We start from the raw sequence: 16954 nt of genomic DNA on the forward strand, positions 1-16954 counted from the left end.
GAGGAAGCCATTGTAGAAGTAAGTGGGCTCTCTCAAAATGGACAGCGATGGCTTTCAAGAAAGACTGCCCTTTTGGAGTTTCCCGAAGCCTTTTTGCAGGCGGGAGAAAGCATTGTGGAGAAGGGTCGGGGATACGACTGAAACTCGCTATAACATCCATGGGGAGGAGTAGTAGAGTTCGTCATAAAATATATAACTTGTGAAGGGAGATACTCCACTATATTCAAATACCATCTTCGAATATTAGCTCATTTACGATTTCCCCAAGTAGAAGCTTTTTCACTGAGTATGCCTTATTTCTTACTGAGAAGCCTCCACTTGATGGCACATTCAACTCAAGGGTTGCGACAGGTATTGGCGGTCATCACCCACCATGGGCTGGTTCAGCTGTTAGTAATGAATGCTATCAGATGAATCCTAATCCCATGGGAACTTTTTTGGGATTCCACAAAAGAAGAGGTAGCAACCGTTGTGGCTACCAGGGAAGATGAACCACAAGCCATGGAGGAAGAAAATGTAGGAGAAGATGATTATGTTGACCAGGAGGAACCAGAAGAGATGGAGATGGAAGTTGAAGAATTTGAAGAAGAGGTTGCTCCCCAAGAGCAAGTTGAAATCGTGGAACCAATGGAAGATGCGGGAGTTGACACAGAGAGGCCCACTAGTACCACGGCCGAGGCTATCCCAGAAGAACCAGCCTTGATTGTGGAACTAGCTGAGAAAATTGATAGCACAACAACCACAGAGGCAGTACCGCAAAAAACAAGAGAGGGAGAATTGGCCAATACCACAACCGAGACTACCCCACAAGGACCTCTTGCCACCATAGAGCCGATGGAGGAGGATCAACTAGATGAAGAAGAGGTTATGACCACCCCGACCTTAGAGCAAATGGAAGAGGAGGAACAACGACAAGAAGGGCTCAGAGCTAGGGAAGCCATGGAACCCGTGGAAGAAGCTCTGGGAGAATGTTGTGCCCTACAACAACCCCCCATTTCATATCATCTGTATTCATAAACAATCAACATATGAAATGGGTCCCTTTTAAAAAATTAATTGGCATTAATGATTTTGTTCGAAAAGGATATGATAATCAAATGTGTTTGTGAATTGAAGCCTTTTTCGAATAACAATGTTCCCAAAATAAAACCAATCTTTCGTTATTGCGATAAAGCGATCACAAGATCGCATATCGCAATAACAAAAGAGACGCATTTAAACGACACTTTGGTCTTTGCCGATGCGATATCGCTATCGGCGATCGGCGGTATTCAATGCATACACAAAAAGAGCACATATCTTACACCCCGATGCGACGCTATATCGGCGATCGGCTATCGGCACTGCCTCTTGTGGGAAAACACTTTAAGTTATAAACCCCGACCCGATGCGATATCGCTATCGGCCGTCGGCGGAATCCCATGCACTCTCATAAGGCGCTCAGGTTTCCCCTGCGATGCGATATCGCTATCGGAAGTCGGCAAATCACTTAATATGCATCTGGTAATGTATTCACGCGCTAGTCCGATGCGATGTCGCAATCGGCATTCGCCAGGACTTCTTTCAAACGATAGTGTAACTCTTTCCCCCGATGCGATGCGATATTGTTGATCGGTAATCGGCATTCTCAAAAAGTGATTGCTTTGAGCCTTAAAATTATATTTAAATCCGGTTGATAAAGCGCAGATTTCAAAATGCTGTTAAATGCAGGGATAAGGTAATGCATGCGTATTTAATAACTTTGCCCCTTCGATAACGAATAAAGCATTTTCATATCTGTTGCACGCGTTAGGGGGTCATTCAGCCGAATAACAGTGTAAAGGTCATTTAATGGGTAGCAGGCCTTAAAAACACCATTAATGCATATGCGATCTCTTACCAGTGATTGGATCCGCAGCCACATTTTGAAAATTAATATCGCCACGCTTCAAGTGATATATATCTTTCCCATTATGCTTTGTCTTCATTATTTCTCGTGTTACGATTTCTCTTGCATTTGTGTAGAGTTCGTTTGTTGAGAAAAGCTTGAACATGATGGGGAAGAAACACAAGAGGGCTACCGGTTCCACTACAACACCTGTTGCAGGTCAAGCTGCTACAATTTCGAAGAAAGGCCTTATCTCGGACACTACGTGCACTGGTCTTGCTAGGACCACATGGCAGGGCACATATAATCTGTTGGAGGCCGAGCAACCACAAGTGACAGTGAGAACGGCTAGTGTAGATGTACTAAGGAAGTCTGATGCAACGCTCAAAGACTTGGCCGACTCCTTTTTACACAGAATAGCAGCCAGAGAGCAGGTCCTACCTTACACTGACGTAGTGTGCTGGGCAATTGAAGAAATTCCCATCACTGATAGAACTTTTCACACAAGGGATGGAAGGATTTTCGGGTCGTTCAAGCCTGATGACCTGAGGCGGATGTATCATTTGCCTGAACCGGAGCTAGTCTATAACAGAGCCTTCGTGGAGAAATTCGCAAAAGAAAATGAATCACCATTCGAACCCCTCCGAGATTGGAGGCAGAACCCAGCCAAACACAAGCATGAAAGTTCGGGTAAGTACTCCAACGTTTCTTTGGCTTCTCCCTATTGCTATGCGGGGATTATGATGTGTAGATTGTGGGGATTACATGACTCCGTTAATATCAATATTGACATGGTTCCCTTAATGGAAGCGGCTATCAATAGTATAATTATGGATTGGGCCACTATTCTTTCTGATAAGTTGGTCGTAGCCATTCGTGAATTTAGAGCCAAAACTATAGTCACCGAAAGGAAAATCCCGCCATTTTATTATACTGCTTACATTATGGATACCCTGTGTTTTAATTTTGAGTTTCCTGTCCTCGGTTGGAGATGGACCACCCAAGATCCAACACCCATTCATTTATACCATCAGAAATTGTGGAAGTCCTCTTACAAGGACCATTTGTACCAAATTTGTAATGGTTTCATGATGCCCATTTACTATTCTATTTATGACAAGCCCATTCCCAGAATTTCCTATGAAGCTTCTTTTGACTTACCAGCCGTAGAAAGTTGGTTCGGGGAAGAGCATTTCACCTATATCATAGTTTTTGGGAGTAAGGCTAGGCCGCATGTCCTCCCTTTATATATCCCAGACAAACTGTTAGCCCGGGAAATCTGCTACCAGATTATGGTCGAGAGTGTCACACAAACTCTCAAAGAGGAGAAGAAGAGAGGTTGGCCCTCTTTTCCTTTAAGAATTGGGGTTTTTACTCTGCTTAATTACAAGCATGCAGAAAAAGAAGCGACAAAACTCCAAGCTTTATCCCTGGCCACTATCCCAAACAGACTCTATGATCCAAAGCAAACTGCCTACACTGCCCTAGAACAAGCAAAATTAACAAAAGTTGATCATCAAGAGGATATGTTTGATGACCTGTTCGCAGGTGCCGATACAATAGGTCAAACCAAACAGCTTGCCAGAATGAAATACAATGATGAGGCGTTGACTGAGTTTAACAAACTTAGGGAGCAGAGGTTGCAAACTCTGCCTCTAGATTTATTATCCACAACCCCAGCGTCTTCCTCAAGCGAGCCTGGTCGGCAACAGATACATCCACCTCCTGTTACAACTGAAGAACAGGATAAACAACAGGAGGAAAGGCAGAAGAAGCTGCAGGCTGAGAAGCAAAGAAAAGAGCAAGCAGAGAGGCAGAAAAAGGAGCAGATAGAAAGACAGCAAAAGGCACAGAAGGATCAAGAGCAGAGGAAGAAGAAGGAAGAAGAGAAACTAAAGAAAGAACTAGCAGATAGGCAGAAAAAGGAATTGGAGGAGCAGCAGCAAAAAACACAAGAGGAGCAACAGCGAAAAGCACTTGAAGAACAGCAGAAGTTAGAACAAGAAAAAGAACGGAGCAAAGCCCCTACAGAGCAACATAAGCAAACCTCCATCGATCCTGAATTGATTAAACAATGGAACCAATTCGATTCCATTATCAGTGGTAAGGAAGGCTCCAAAGACACAGACACCCCTAAAACAAGCGATGCGCCTGATACCACTTCTTCTCAGGTTCTAGGAGGAACCAGCGGCCCACCCATTTCACAGGATGTCGAGGTAATCAATAAGGACCCTTCCGATCAAATTGTTCTCCAGGTGGAAGAAATTCCTCCCCTGGATATTTTCTACAGCCCAAAGCATAGAGCCGTTATTAAGCGCTCTAAGAAAAGACGAAGGCTTGATCAACCTTCTATCTTTCCTGAGCAAACAGTCACGGGCAATATGGTCTGGAAGGAGGATTTGGATCCCTCCGATGATCTAACAAAGCTGTCGCAATTCGTGGGAGCTTATTCTGTAGCAACTATCGACAAAGCATCGGAGGTAAGCCTTCTGTTGAAGACTAAGGACCATGAAATATATGCATTACAGGCAGAGGTAATTGAAGCGAAAAACAAAGCAGCACAGGTGGAAGAACAGTTGCTGGCTCAACAACAGGAAAACAATTTGTTAACCCAGCAACTGCAAATTGAAAGACAAAGGATAGACCAAAGTGAAACTCAGAAGGCAAAAGAATTGTCGGAGGCATTGTCACAGTTGAAAGCATCAAATGAGCTGATGATGAAATCGAAAGATGAGCGAATAGCTCAACTATCAGCACAGCTCGAAGGTATCAAGAGCACATAGAATGTGAAAGTCTTCAGAGCAGAGGCAACTCAAATAAATAGCGCATTACTGTCTCAGATCAGACTTCTATGTCAACAACTTGCTAAGGCTGAGCCATTATGCGAAATATCTACAACAGTGTGTGAGCAAATAGAGAAGGCCAGAAATGAGCTAGATCAGGCTGAAGAAGCCATATCCGATTATCTTGAGTGGCAAGACACTGAAGAAGGGAAAGCGGCGAATTTGTCCCGAATCCATGAAGCATACAAGGACATACTCTTCACGGAATGGAACACTCAGGTAATGAAAGCAGAAAGGGCGGCTTCCAGGTGTAAAATAATTGCCAGCAATATGATCGACCTAGTCAATGATACACTTTATTTGGCAAACATGATCTCCAAGTGCACACCTGGAAGCATAACAACGGCAGATATGCTTGAACAAACAAGTTATCATGACTTGGAGGAACAGAGGAAGTTAATTACCGGAGTAAATACTTTAACCTCTGATGCATATTGGCTCTTTCTAATCAAGCCACATACTCAAAGGTCTGCTCTCAAGTGTCTAACAGATGCCCTCGGATGCCTGATCCCCGACATTCAGGATGCTACATATGATGCCCAGCTAACTTCGCGTCTCAACACTCCACCGGAAGTAGAGCCAATGCTGGCGATATGTCAGCTAAGGAGTAAAGGCAAAGAACCCACCAAATGATGCATTGCCGCCAACTACCAGATCGCCAAGAAAGATGGAAAAAACATTTATTGATGCCAATTTAATAGCTTTTCAGTTGTTTAGATTAGTATAGTATTTATAGACCCTTTCATTGTTTTGGAAAGGGTCGTAAAATTTTGTAATAGACTTAAAGGCTGAAGTTTGCACTATTGTGCTTCAGTCTATATTCTTTTGTGAAACTCGACCAACGGTTCTTAATTTTGATTAGAAGGCTGTTTTACACAATTGCGCACGACTGTCTGTTGTTTGGAATGCTTTCTGATTTGAAGGAAGGACTGCGACATAGTGATTAATATACTGGATTGATCGAGCAGCTTACATGGTACTATTATCTGTATCTGTGTTCTTTCTTATTGTATGAATTACTGTGTTATTATCTTTGCTATTGTTGAATGCATGTATGCGATATAACATCGAATCTTCATTTCGTTTCACTATTGAATGTTTTGGTGATTTGTTATCTTTTTCACCCATGCATGTATCAATGATATAAATGTTTAAGTGTAGTAATTCGCTATAATCGCTCTGCATAACTAATTATGCAGAGCAATATTAAATGGTTTAAACATCTATGCTTAAGTGTTAGAGTCATCTATATGCCTGCCTTAAAGTACAGATTATCAAACGCTACGCTTTGAAAGATTGATAAGTCCCGGGATTAGATTATTAGATTATATATTTTGCTGATAGTTTTAGTTATTCGCTTATCACTATCCTACCGCATAAGCTACTCATCCATCCCACTTTTATCTATTATTGGGAAACTGGTCCCATTATCCCCAGTCGGAGCCACTATTCCAAACGGAAAAGGAGCTGCTTTCAAGGTTCCGGACCGGGTGGTTTCCCTTTGTTGTGGCAGCGATTTTCGAGGCCTCAACAAAATTGGCGCTAGAAGGAGGGCCTTGACTGTGAATGGCAAGCAGACCCAAATCGGCAAGTCATTCTAAGAGTAATTCTCCCTCCAAATCTCCTCGTTCTTCTCAATTACATGCTGGTTCGCCAGCCCATAACCAAGAAGAAGAGGAATCTACCACCACTGCTCAATCCCATCATATCCCAGAACAGCTAAGTCTTGAATCTCCTGAAGTCCAGTCTCTAATCCATAAACTTCAGAGCTTCTCGATCTCACCACAGAAATCTGAGATATCAGAAAGCAGTGCGACTTCGCAGTTCAACCTCACTCATCCTCTTACCAGACTTCAGAGCGAAAAACTTGGTATTGAACCCACTGAGTTTCCTTTACCCAAAAGGAAAAAGCCAAAGAAAAATACTGAAGGATCTGATAGTGGGGATTTTTCTTCCACATCCTCCATTTCATCTCCTCATCTGCAAAGTCAACCATCCACTCCCCCATTACAAATTGTCGTTCACCAGGGAACAGAAGCCTCAATATCCCAATCTATTCACTCCTCATCTTCAACCCTTTCCAACACATCCGGAATCCCAGCAGTAGTCCCAACCACTGTCGCCATTATAATGGCAGATCCATGGACTAGGCCAGGTGCAGTCAATATGCCTGGACCATTGCATGATCTACCCAATGATCCCGAAAAATGGCTGCCTAAATTCAATCCAGATGATGGGATCCAGGCTGAAGAACACATCAACAACTTCATGTTAGCAGTTAACCTAAAAGGAGTGACAGAGCAAGATGTTGTTGTAAGACTTTTCCCCTACACTTTACAAGGATCAGCAGGATCCTGGTATTTTTCCTTACCCTCTGGTTCGATTACCAGTTGGAATACATGCCAAGAGCAGTTTCTCACCAAATATGGAGATGATAGGTCCCTAGCAACTTTAATAAATGACCTCTCCAATTTGAGAATAGAGCACAGGGAACCAATAAAGGAGTTTAATGCCAGATTTAATAAACTACTGAATAAAATCCCTACCGCTTCTAAACCAAGTGAGCAAATCCGAAGCGAATGGTACATCACTGCCCTACCTGCCAACATAGCCATTTTTGTAGACAGGGCTGGCAAACCTACCTTAGCTGAGAATATGAGAGAGGCACTTGCCGTTGAAAAGCGCATCAATGCTCTTGAAAAGAAAGCTGCTCTAGAAGATAGAAAAGCTAAAAAAGTCTCGTTCAAAGAAGATTCCAAGAAGAAAACCCCGAAGGACCCATATGACATGGAAGGTTTACAAAAGGTCCTTAAAACATTGTCTAATGAAATGGTTGAGATTAAAAAGCAGGTGGCCGAAACTTCAAGCAAAAGACCATTTAGGACTTTTAAGAGAACCGAATCAAAGCCACCCAATGTTATATCTAACGCTGATTTGGACCAAGAAGAAGAGCAAGAGGAAACACCTTCACAGACCGATGATGAAGAAGAAGTAGCTGAATGCCACGGAATGTGAGATTTTATACTCCCAAACTCTGATATGGAGAATGAAGAAGAAGCCTTTCCGGTTACTACAAGAAGTAAAAGCACTCCAGAACCCGCCCAGGCAACTTCAAAGAAGAGGAGCGCATGTGCTACTACAGCAAAGGAAAGAGTTCCCCCAAAGAAGTCACCTGTGGTAGTTCCTCAAAACCAGCCTTCAACTTCTAGTTCTCCTTCAACATCCAAGACTCTAGTGATATCCGATTCAATGGAATATAACATTGTTGATGACATGAAGAAAACCAAGGCAAATATAACCATGTTTGAACTTAGTAAACTGAAACATCAGCAAAAGCTACTTCTCAAAGAATTAAATGCTGTTCCCTCTACTCCCCTTCCCAGTACAAGAGCTGCCAACGATCAAGGCCAGCCTCCCGCAGGTATGGTTGAAATTACCGATTCAGTCTTAATCGGAGATAAATCAAATTCTCACACTCCACCCTTCCTGCTCACTTATGAGATTTATAATAGAAACCTACACAACTGTTTAATAGATTCAGGGGCCTCATCTAATATAATGCCAGCTTCAGTTTGCTCTAAGCTGAACATTGAACCCCAGAAGTCTGCCATTCATATTGTACAGTTGGATAGAACTAAAGTGCAGGTTGTGGGAGAAATTAATTCTGTAACCATCAGGTTGTCAGCCGACCCCAGAATTGTTCAAAGGATTGACATCCTAATCGCTGACATACCTGAATTTTATGGTTTGATTTTAAGCAGAGATTGGTCCGAAAAACTACATGGGTATATTTCCACAGATTGGTCACATATGTGGCTTCCCTACAAGGGAAAGCCAAATCAAATAAGGATCGATCGTGAGAAGCATATGACCCACACAGTTACTGAATTTGAGCAAGAAAACCAACCTGTGGCATTCAACAATAACATTTTGGGGAACTATTCGGCAGAATCATTCTTTGGCAACTTTGTTGCCCAACCATCTCCTTTTTCAGTTAATCATTTTACATCTCAAATAGAAAATTTTTCACAAACAGATAAATCCAGATGTTTTAATGATGCTGAGGAAAATGTAAATATTTTAGTTAATACTTCTTTATTTTGGTCTCTGTATTTTGATGGCTCTAAGTCCACTGAAGGTTCAGGAGCTGGATGTATATTGGTTAGTCCCCAAGGAGAAAAGACAATGTTGTCTTGTAGGTTAGAGTTTGAGTGCACTAATAATACAGCTGAATATGAAGCTTTAATCCAAGGATTATACAAAGCAATCGGCCTGGAGGTGCGATATCTAAAGGTATTCGGCGATTCGGAAATCATAGTCAAACAGGTTAGAAATGCAATTCATTGCCTTTCGACTCACCTTAAACATTACCAATCGCTCGTTCAAGAGCTTACCTCACACTTTTTGGCATTCAACATTTCTTCTATACCTCGATCTCAAAATTCAGCCGCAGATTTACTAGCCAATGTAGCTTCAAAGCTTCTACCTTCTGAAGACTACAGCCTTGATAGATTTTCTGTAGAATTACTTTTCAGACCTTCAATTCCTGACAATGTCACTAATTGGAGAGTATTTAATCATGATGATGATATTTTGCAATTTTTAACTTCTGAGAATTCTTATGATAAGCAAGTTATTGAGGAAGATGATCATGATTCCCAGATGAAAGAAGTGCCCAAAGAAAATTCAATTCCCAAACCTGTGGTGAAGCTTGAAGATCTTTACGATATCAAAGACAGGTTTAAACCTGTAATTAATGCAAAGCTTCAAAGTTCTACTCTTAGGTTTGAATTAATAAATTTAGGCACTGACGATGCTCCTCAAAACATCAACTTAGGAATAGGACTTTCCCAAGAAGAAAAGGAAGCATTTATTAAACTATTGAGAAAAAACAAACAGGTCTTTGCTTGGAGATATGATGACTTAAAGACATATGATACATCTATTATCCAGCATACCATCCCTATGCTTCCTGATCAGAAACCAATTCAGCAGAAATTAAGGAAAATACATCCAAGTTTGGAGAGCCAGATAAAGTCGGAACTTAACAAGCTCTTGAAAGCCAAGATTATCTTTCCAGTCCGACATTCAAACTGGGTCTCTAATATGGTGCCAGTCAGAAAGAAAAATGGCGACATTCGAATCTGTATTGATTTCAGGAATTTGAACAAAGCGAGCTTAAAAGACAACTTCCCATTGCCTACTATGGAGCAAATTCTCCAATCGGTGGCAGGTTCTGAATTGATGTCTTTTCTAGACGGTTTTTCAGGGTACAATCAAGTTCTGGTACATCCTAATGACCAGCTTAAAACTACATTCAGAACTAAATGGGGAACCTATGCATATCAGAAAATGCCTTTTGGTCTTATAAATGCCGGAGCGACATTTCAGAGAGCTATGGACATGGCCTTCCGAGGGTTAATTAATCGATCAGTAGTCGTCTACCTAGACGATATTACTGTTTATTCTAAAAAGAGATATAATCATTTGCATGACTTAAATCAAATCTTTCAGCGATGCAAAAGATATGGTATTTCTCTAAACCCAAAGAAGTCTTTCTTCGCTCTTGACCAAGGAAAACTCTTAGGCTTTATAGTATCCAAAGATGGTATTTATATTGATCCTGATCGGATTAATGAAATTTCTGAAATCCCTCTCCCACATAACAAAAAATCAATGCAGTCATTTTTGGGTCAGATTAATTTTGTCAAACGATTTGTTCCAGATTTTTCGCAGATTGTATTACCACTTCAGACAATGATCAAGAAGAATTCAGTCTTCAGATGGGGAACAGAAGAAAAGCAAGCTTTTGATGTTATCAAACAGTCAATAATCAATGCCCCAACCTTGAATACTCCAAATTTTTCTAATCATTTTACACTATATACTATTGCATCCAACACTTCATATGCCACAGTACTCACACAACTGAATGATAACAACTTAGAAGCACCCATATCATTTTTTAGTTCAAATCTTCAAGGTGCCGAATTGAATATTCTGATGTGGAGAAACAAGCCTTTGCTGTATTCAAAGCATTCAAACATTATAGACCCTTCCTTTTGAAAACCCACACAAAAGTTATAGTTCCTTTCCCAGCGGTAAGACAACTATTAATTCAGAAAGAATTGGGTGAAAAAAGAGCCAATTGGGTTACAGCGCTTCAAGAGTATGACTTAGAAATAAAGCCAGCAAAGATTGTTAGGGGCCAAGGTTTTTGCCGGATATTGGCAGGAGCATCAAACATTCACGAATCAAGTGATGAGGATCAGATTGAATCCATCAATCAGATAAGTGTCACTGATTCTGAATCTCAATATGCTGATTTGATATTTTATTTGAAGAACGGTCATGCTCCTCCAAATTTATCTTACAAAAATAAAAGGGCCATTAGGTTAAAAGCTAAGAATTTCACTCTCATTGATGATGTGTTGTTTAAACAAAATTATGATTCTATCTTGTTAAGATGTCTTGAGAAACCTAAAGCTCAAAAGGTTTTGCAGGAGCTACATGATGGACCAGCTGGGGGACATTTTGGAGCTGACACAACAGCTCACAAGATTATTCATGCTGGATATTATTGGCCTACTCTATTTAGAGATTACCATGAGTACGTAAGAAAATGCCTTAATTGCCAGACATCTGGCGGAAGACAACGAAAATCAGCTTTCCCTCTGCAACCTGTCAACATTGAACAGCCATTCGAACAATGGGGATTAGATATCATCGGGGAAATTACTCCACCATCTTCCAAACAACATAGGTATATCCTTACCGCTACCGATTACTTTACTAAATGGGTAGAGGCTATTCCTTTGAAGGCGGCAAATGCAGAGGCAATTATCGAGTTCATTGACCAATTCATCATTACCAGGTTTGGTGTTCCAAACGCTCTTGTTTTTGATAATGCTTCCTATTTCTCAGGAAACGCTATGTATGATTTTGCTATTAAAAGGGGGTTTAAACTGAAATATTCTTCCAATTATTATCCCCAGGGAAACGGTTTAGCCGAATCTACTAATAATAATCTCATCAAAATCATTAAGCGAACTGTTGAACAGAATCATAGAAACTGGCATAAATTTTTGGTCTTTGCATTATGGGCTGATAGAATAACACAAAAGGCTTCTATAGGGACCTCTCCTTTCAATCTGGTATATGGAAAAGAAGTCGTGTTGCCTACAAATCTTGTTCTTCCATCTTTAGCCCTAGTACAGTACATTGAAGAGACTCCTTCTTCTTCTATCCAACTTAGACATGACCAAATTCTCAAATTAGAAGAAGAGAGGGAAAAAGCCAGAATCACTCATGCCAAACATCAACAAATCATTAAAGCATCTCTTGACTCAGCATCATCCGATTCCAAACAACTTCAAGTTGGTGACTTAGTTCTCAAATGGGACAAGGCCCATGAGGATAAAGGTAAGCATACCAAATTTCAGAAAATGTGGCTTGGACCATTTCAGATCTGTGAAAAGATAGGCCATTCAACTTTTATATTGCAAGACTTATCAGGGTTGAGAGATTCTCTCCCCGTCAATGGCCTGATCCTGAAGAAATTCTTTAATTGAGAAGGTAACCCCTTCTCCTTTTGTAGATTTGCGTAGTTTGTAGGATTGGTAGGAAATAAAACTGTAGAGTATCTCCATTGACCTTTTGTTGTGTTTGAGGAAGCTGTCTCACAAAAATAATATAAATATTTGTTTTTAGATAATAGAACCCTCAATCAAAAGAAATAGTTTCTAGGAAACTAGATATCCTTGTGTTCTGAAACTATAATTTAAATTTTGAAGACTCCTCTCAAGAGGTAAAAGTTCTGAATCATTTTCTGTTTTCAAAACTAGTCTCCAAAGGTTATCTATTAAAAGATAGAAACTAACCCATTTTCAGTATCTTCAACTCTTCACCTGTCATCCATTTGCTCTTAAGGAGAAGATTGTTCACCCCATTCACTAAAGGTTATGATTACTCAGAGTGTAATTCTAAAATATAAAAGATTAAAGATAAGAGGTCTTATCATAAGCCTGCTTACCATGTTCATAGGGAAATAGGTTGACTGACATTACCAATACTGCCTACCAAAACAGGGTAATGGCTTGAAATTTCAAGACAAGGGGTCTCATCACGAGCCAGCTTGATCAGTTAAATTATTACCAGTGAATGGCATTGTCATAAGCTGGCCACCAAACCAGGACAGTGGCTTTTTATCTTATTAATTACAAAGAAAAACATATGAAAAATAAAATATGAAAACATTTTATGGATTCATTCTGTTAATCACACTCTTATGTGAATGGAAAAGTGGACAATACTATGGTTAAAAGGTATCCCTGTCGAGACTATAAATGTTTGCTGGCAACAGAGGCTCTACCTATGACAAAGGAGTTAATTATAAAAGCTGATGTGGGAAAGTTTTCTATTTTATCACTATGAACCAATAAAGACTTATTTTTGAAACTTATTATGTATTTGGTTTCTTGAAACTAAATGGGAAGAAGTTGACAAAATGAAGTTCACTTTAGTCAGAACACATGAATATCTAGTTATATTAGAAGTTCTCCTTCTGATTGAGTTTCTATTTTTGAAAAGCTTGAGTGTTTGTATTAATTTCAGAGATAACTGGTTCTACCAACGAATCGCCAATTGTTGTGCCCTACAACAACCCCCCATTTCATATCATCTGTATTCATAAACAATCAACATATGAAATGGGTCCCTTTTAAAAAATTAATTAGAATTAATGATTTTGTTCGAAAAGGATATGATAATCAAATGTGTTTGTGAATTGAAGCCTTTTTCGAATAAAAATGTTCCCAAAATAAAACCAATCTTTCGTTATTGCGATAAAGCGATCGCATATCGCAATAACAAAAGAGACGCATTTAAACGGCACTTCGGTCTTTGCCGATGCGATATCGCTATCGGCGATCGGCGGTATTCAATGCATACACAAAAAGAGCACATATCTTACACCCCGATGCGACGCTATATCGGCGATCGGCTATCGGCACTGCCTCTTGTGGGAAAACACTTTAAGTTATAAACCCCGACCCGATGCGATATCGCTATCGGCCGTCGGCGGAATCCCATGCACTCTCATAAGGCGCTCAGGTTTCCCCCGATGCGATGCGATATCGCTATCGGAAGTCGGCAAATCACTTAATATGCATCTGGTAATGTGTTCACGCGCTAGTCCGATGCGATGTCGCAATCGGCATTCGCCAGGACTTCTTTCAAACGATAGTGTAACTCTTTCCCCCGATGCGATGCGATATTGTTGATCGGTAATCGGCATTCTCAAAAAGTGATTGCTTTGAGCCTTAAAATTATATTTAAATCCGGTTGATAAAGCGCAGATTTCAAAATGCCGTTAAATGCAGGGATAAGGTAATGCATGCGTATTTAATAACTTTGCCCCTTCGATAACGAATACTTGCGTCTAAAGCATTATCATATCTGTTGCACGCGTTAGGGGGTCATTCAGCTGAATAACAGTGTAAAGGTCATTTAATGGGTAGCAGGCCTTAAAAACACCATTAATGCATATGCGATCTCTTACCAGTGATTGGATCCGCAGCCACCTTTTGAAAATTAATATCGCCACGCTTCAAGTGATATATATCTTTCCCATTATGCTTTGTCTTCATTATTTCTCGTGTTACGATTTCTCTTGCATTTGTGTAGAGTTCGTTTGTTGAGAAAAGCTTGAACATGATGGGGAAGAAACACAAGAGGGCTACCGGTTCCACTACAACACCTGTTGCAGGTCAAGCTGCTACAATTTCGAAGAAAGGCCTTATCTCGGACACTACGTGCACTGGTCTTGCTAGGACCACATGGCAGGGCACATATAATCTGTTGGAGGCCGAGCAACCACAAGTGACAGTGAGAACGGCTAGTGTAGATGTACTAAGGAAGTCTGATGCAACGCTCAAAGACTTGGCCAACTCCTTTTTACACAGAATAGCAGCCAGAGAGCAGGTCCTACCTTACACTGACGTAGTGCGCTGGGCGATTGAAGAAATTCCCATCACTGATAGAACTTTTCACACAAGGGATGGAAGGATTTTCGGGTCGTTCAAGCCTGATGACCTGAGGTGGATGTATCATTTGCCTGAACCGGAGCTAGTCTATAACAGAGCCTTCGTGGAGAAATTCGCAAAAGAAAATGAATCACCATCCGAACCCCTCCGAGATTGGAGGCAGAACCCAGCCAAACACAAGCATGAAAGTTCGGGTAAGTACTCCAACGTTTCTTTGGCTTCTCCCTATTGCTATGCGGGGATTATGATGTGTAGATTGTGGGGATTACATGACTCCGTTAATATCAATATTGACATGGTTCCCTTAATGGAAGCGGCTATCAATAGTATAATTATGGATTGGGCCACTATTCTTTCTGATAAGTTGGTCGTAGCCATTCGTGAATTTAGAGCCAAAACTATAGTCACCGAAAGGAAAATCCCGCCATTTTATTATACTGCTTACATTATGGATACCCTGTGTTTTAATTCTGAGTTTCCTGTCCTCGGTTGGAGATGGACCACCCAAGATCCAACACCCATTCATTTATACCATCAGAAATTGTGGAAGTCCTCTTACAAGGACCATTTGTACCAAATTTGTAATGGTTTCATGATGCCCATTTACTATTCTATTTATGACAAGCTCATTCCCAGAATTTCCTATGAAGCTTCTTTTGACTTACCAGCCGTAGCAAGTTGGTTCAGGGAAGAGCATTTCACCTATATCAGAGTTTTTGGGAGTAAGGCTAGGCCGCATGTCCTCCCTTTATATATCCCAGACAAACTGTTAGCCCGGGAAATCTACTACCAGATTATGGCCGAGAGTGTCACACAAACTCTCAAAGAGGAGAAGAAGAGAGGTTGGCCCTCTTTTCCTTTAAGAATTGGGGTTTTTACTCTGCTTAATTACAAGCATGCAGAAAAAGAAGCGACAAAACTCCAAGCTTTATCCCTGGCCACTATCCCAAACAGACTCTATGATCCAAAGCAAACTGCCTACACTGCCCTAGAACAAGCAAAATTAACAAAAGTTGATCATCAAGAGGATATGTTTGATGACCTGTTCGCAGGTGCCGATACAATAGGTCAAACCAAACAGCTTGCCAGAATGAAATACAATGATGAGGCGTTGACTGAGTTTAACAAACTTAGGGAGCAGAGGTTGCAAACTCTGCCTCTAGATTTATTATCCACAACCCCAGCGTCTTCCTCAAGCGAGCTTGGTCGGCAACAGATACATCCACCTCCTATTACAACTGAAGAACAGGATAAACAACAGGAGGAAAGGCAGAAGAAGCTGCAGGCTAAGAAGCAAAGAAAAGAGCAAGCAGAGAGGCAGAAAAAGGAGCAGATAGAAAGACAGCAAAAGGCACAGAAGGATCAAGAGCAGAGGAAGAAGAAGGAAGAAGAGAAACTAAAGAAAGAACTAGCAGATAGGCAGAAAAAGGAATTGGAGGAGCAGCAGCAAAAAGCACAAGAGGAGCAGCAGCGAAAAGCACTTGAAGAACAACAAAAGTTAGAACAAGAAAAAGAACGGAGCAAAGCCCCTACAGAGCAACATAAGCAAACCTCCATCGATCCTGAATTGATTAAACAATGGAACCAATTCGATTCCATTATCAGTGGTAAGGAAGGCTCCAAAGACACAGACACCTCTAAAACAAGCGATGCGCCCGATACCACTTCTTCTCAGGTTCTAGGAGGAACCAGCGGCCCACCCATTTCACAGGATGTCGAGGTAATCAATAAGGACCCTTCCGATCAAATTGTTCTCCAGGTGGAAGAAATTCCTCCCCTGGATATTTTCTACAGCCCAAAGCATAGAGCCGTTTTTAAGCGCTCTAAGAAAAGATGAAGGCTTGATCAACCTTCTATCTTTCCTGAGCAAACAGTCACGGGCAATATGGTCTGGAAGGAGGATTTGGATCCCTCTGATGATCTAACAAAGCTGTCGCAATTCGCGGGAGCTTATTCTGCAGCAACTATCGACAAAGCATCGGAGGTAAGCCTTCTGTTGAAGATTAAGGACCATGAAATATATGCATTACAGGCAGAGGTAATTGAAGCGAAAAACAAAGCAGCACAGGTGGAAGAACAGTTGCTGGCTCAACAACAGGAAAACAATTTGTTAACCCAGCAACTGCAAATTGAAAGACAAAGGATAGACCAAAGTGAAACTCAGAAGGCAAAAGAATTGTCGGAGGCATTGTCACAGTTGA

The sequence above is a fragment of the Pinus tabuliformis genome, chromosome 8, assembly GCF_031772625.1.
Source record: "Pinus tabuliformis cultivar Carrire ecotype Pingquan chromosome 8, CPIR1, whole genome shotgun sequence".
In the NCBI taxonomy this organism is placed as follows: Eukaryota; Viridiplantae; Streptophyta; class Pinopsida; order Pinales; family Pinaceae; genus Pinus; species Pinus tabuliformis.